This window comes from Dipodomys merriami, unplaced genomic scaffold, assembly GCF_024711535.1.
Source record: "Dipodomys merriami isolate MVZ:Mamm:240054 unplaced genomic scaffold, mDipMer1.0.p SCAF_2236, whole genome shotgun sequence".
NCBI classification, from domain to species: Eukaryota; Metazoa; Chordata; class Mammalia; order Rodentia; family Heteromyidae; genus Dipodomys; species Dipodomys merriami.
This window is the reverse complement of record NW_027203645.1, coordinates 39,928-43,757: the sequence shown is the minus strand read 5'-3', so window position 1 is coordinate 43,757 and position 3,830 is coordinate 39,928. Positions and strand designations below refer to the sequence as shown.

The window sequence follows — 3,830 nt, the reverse complement described above, 5'->3', positions numbered from 1 at the left end:
TCAGGGAGCACACAGAGAGGTGGCGCAGGGCCCAGGGTCAGGGAGCACACAGGGAGGTGGTGCGGGGCCAGGGTCAGGGAGCACACAGGGAGGTGGTGCGGGGCCCAGGGTCAGGGAGCACACAGGGAGGTGGTGTGGGGCCAGGGTCAGGGAGCACACAGGGAGGTGGTGTGGGGCCAGGGTCAGGGAGCACACAGGGAGGTGGTGCGGGGCCTTGGGGTCAGGGAGCACACAGGGAGGTGGTGTGGGGCCAGGGTCAGGGAGCACACAGGGAGGTGGTGTGGGGCCAGGGTCAGGGAGCACACAGGGAGGTGGTGTGGGGCCAGGGTCAGGGAGCACACAGGGAGGTGGTGCAGGGCCCAGGGTCAGGGAGCACACAGGGAGGTGGTGTGGGGCCAGGGTCAGGGAGCACACAGGGAGGTGGTGTGGGGCCAGGGTCAGGGAGCACACAGGGAGGTGGTGCAGGGCCCAGGGTCAGGGAGCACACAGGGAGGTGGTGCAGGGCCTTGGGGTTAGGGAGCACACAGGGAGGTGGTGTGGGGCCAGGGTCAGGGAGCACACAGGGAGGTTGCGTGGGGCCCGGGGTCAGGGAGCACACAGGGAGGTGGCGTGGGGCCAGGGTCAGGGAGCACACAGGGAGGTGGTGCGGGGCCAGGGTCAGGGAGCAGACAGGGAGGTGGTGCGGGGCCAGGGTCAGGGATCACACAGGGAGGTGGCCTGGGGCCCAGGGTCAGGGAGCACACAGGGAGGTGGTGCGGGGCCAGGGTCAGGGAGCACACAGGAGGTGGTGCGGGGCCAGGGTCAGGGAGCACACAGGAGGTGGTGCAGGGCCAGGGTCAGGGAGCACACAGGGAGGTTGCGTGGGGCCAGGGTCAGGGAGCACACAGGGAGGTGGCGTGGGGCCCGGGGTCAGGGAGCACACAGGGAGGTGGTGCGGGGCCCAGGGTCAGGGAGCACACAGGGAGGTGGTGTGGGGCCAGGGTCAGGGAGCACACAGGGAGGAGCTTGAGGGAGGATCGGCCTCCTTTGCACAGTGGCTCCAAGGGTTTTTACGGCACTAAGCCGCTTTGGTCAGGAAGAAGCAAAGATTCACAGACCTTGATCATCTTTGCGTTAAAAAAAAAGGGCCACAAAGAAACTCCAAGTAAAGAGACAATTAGCAAAGTAAAATGCAGAAAGCACACAGCAATTCAAACCATCTGCATCAATGAGTCGTACTAGGGGATCCTGTCTCCCTTCCGCAGATGCACAGGGTGCCCTTGATGAAACACCGTAGCCACGCTCCTCTCCCCACACCGATCCCACCCAGCGTCACTGTCACACGTTCTCACGTGGATGGGATGCATTTTGACCATGACCCCCTCCTTCATCCTCTCTGTGTGCCTTCTTTCTCCCCTGCTTCTACACCCTGGACAGGGTAAAATAAACAAAATAAAATAAATGCTGGGTTTTTGAGGGCAATACAACTGACAAATGACTAGCTAGATTAAATAGAAAAAAAAAGAGCAGGCTGGGAAATAACTCCCACAATAAATGGTGGCACTGCACTGTGTTTTTTTTATTAAAACAACAAAGATGCCAGGTGCCAGTTGCTCACACCTATAATCCTAGCTACTCAGGAGGCTGAGATTTAAGAATTATGGTTCAAAACCAGCTTGGGTAGGAGAGCCATGCAACTCTTACTGCCAATTAGCCATCAAAAGAGCTTGGAACGGAGTTGTGGCTCAAGTGATACAATGCTAATTTTGACCAAAAAAGCTTAGTGACAGCACCCAGACCCCAAATTCAAGCCCCAGAAACACCCCATTATCCAAGTAGCAAAGATCTATGAACAATTTAAACTCTGAAACTCAGATGATGTAGACAAAATCTTAAAAAAACACACAACCCTCCAACCTCTGAAATTTACTCAAGAAGAAATAGATAGGGCAGGGAAAGTGGCTTAGTGGTAGAGTGCTTGCCTAGCATGCACGAAGCCCGGGGTTTGATTCATCAATATCACACAAACAGAAAAAGCCAGAAGTGGCACTGTGGCTCAAGTGGTAGAGTGGTTGCCTTGAACAAAAGAAGCTCAGGGAGATTGCCCAGGCCCAGAGTTCAAACCCCAGGACTGGCAAAAAAGCTGTTTGAACTTCTGCTTTCAGTTCCTTTTTTCTTTTCTCAGTTGTGGGGACCTGAATTTAGGGGTGTGGGAGCTGTTTAAATCTATGGAGAAAACATGTAAGACTCTGTTTCAGTTTTGTATCACTTAATTGTAGGTGTAATTGAAAAGGACGAAAGCAGTCTAAAAAGAGACAAATTCGGGGGGGGGGGAGGGTAGAAGAAGAATAGGAAAAAGAGAAGAGCCAGGAAATTAGAAATGAATTAATTAAATAAGCAGAGTGACCCAAATCTATAAAAATATATGTCCTATTGGAATTACAGGTTTGGAATCACCCTAACTTTCAAATCTCAGGCACTATGATTATGTGAGGGGGTCAGATATTTGGGATAGAGGATTTTTGAGGTTCTCAAATCTCTCAAAATACTTTCTGCTTAGCTACTAATTCTGTAAGTATAAGATGCTTGAGCAAATAATACACTTGCCCAGTGTTCTTGAATAGATGGTGATTGCCACATCCTCAGATCTTCACTGCCTGAGAGCCTTGCCAGGAGCCTTCTGAGAGCTCCCTTCACATCCTTTTTCTTCAGAGTATAGATGAAGGGATTCAGGATGGGGTGACTATGGAATAGAAGAGAGAGATAAACTTGTCCTGCTCCTGGGAGTATCTGGAGGGAGGCTGCAGGTACTGTAGTTGGCAGATATGTAGAAGAGAGAGACCACCACCAGGTGGGAAGAACAAGTCCCAACGGCCTTGTGCCTTCCCGTGGAGGACTGGATCCTGAGCACAGCTCGGGCAATGAAGCCATAGGAGAGAAGGATGAGAGCTAGGGGGACAAGCACAAAGAAGCCCACCAGCACCGCTAGTGTCGTATCATTCACGGTCGTGTCAGCACAGGACAACTTGATCATGGCTGGCACCTCACAAAAGAAGTTGTTTAGCACCTGCTGCCCACAGAAAGGCAATTGTACATTCAGAACCACTTGAACAAGAGAGTTGCCAAAGCCACTGAGCCAGGCCACAGCCACCAGCTGCTGGCAGAGAGAGCGGTGCATGATGATGGCATACCGGAGGGGCTTGCAGATGGCCACGTAGCGATCCAGGGCCATGGCGGCCAAGAATATGCATTCAGTGCACCCCAGCCAGTGGAAAATCGCATACTGCACTGTGCAGCCTCCGTAGCTGATGGTCTTCTCGGAGCTGCCCATGTTGAACAGCATCTGGGGTACTGTGGTGGTGGTATAGCAGAGGTCCAGGAAGGACAGTTGGCTGAGGAAGATGTACATGGGGCTGTGGAGTTGGGGATCCAGGCGGGACACCAGCATGATGGAAATGTTTCCCAACATTGCCAGAACGTAGGACACCAGGAGGACCACAAAGAGAGGCAGCTCCAGCCATGGTTGGTCAGAAACACCCAGAAGGATGAAGTCTGTCAGGGGATCCCCAGAGGCGCTGTGCCTGTCACTTCTCATGCCGAGGCATCTTCTGGTAGCTGTCAAGGGGTTCAGATAACTCCTGAGATAAATGGTGAGATCCTTTTCTGATGCCAGTGTCTTCTCTTTCTTTGTTACAACCCCGTCTTACCCTGCTTCCCTGTGTCAAGACACGGATGTGGAGGAGTCAGAAGCAAAGCCAGAAGAGTAGCATGCAGTGTTAGTTTCTCCTTATCTTTGTGATCTTAACTGTGTGTCTCGCAAAACTTCAACTTCTGCATCTGCTAAAATGAAG

The 3,830-nt window shown here is 52.9% G+C and overlaps 1 pseudogene; it reads right to left on the bottom strand.

Annotated features, from left to right (window-relative positions):
* Positions 1 to 328: 328 nt before the first annotated feature.
* LOC138835044 (olfactory receptor 2B11-like) lies at positions 329 to 3,574 on the bottom strand (annotated as a pseudogene).
* Positions 3,575 to 3,830: the final 256 nt, after the last annotated feature.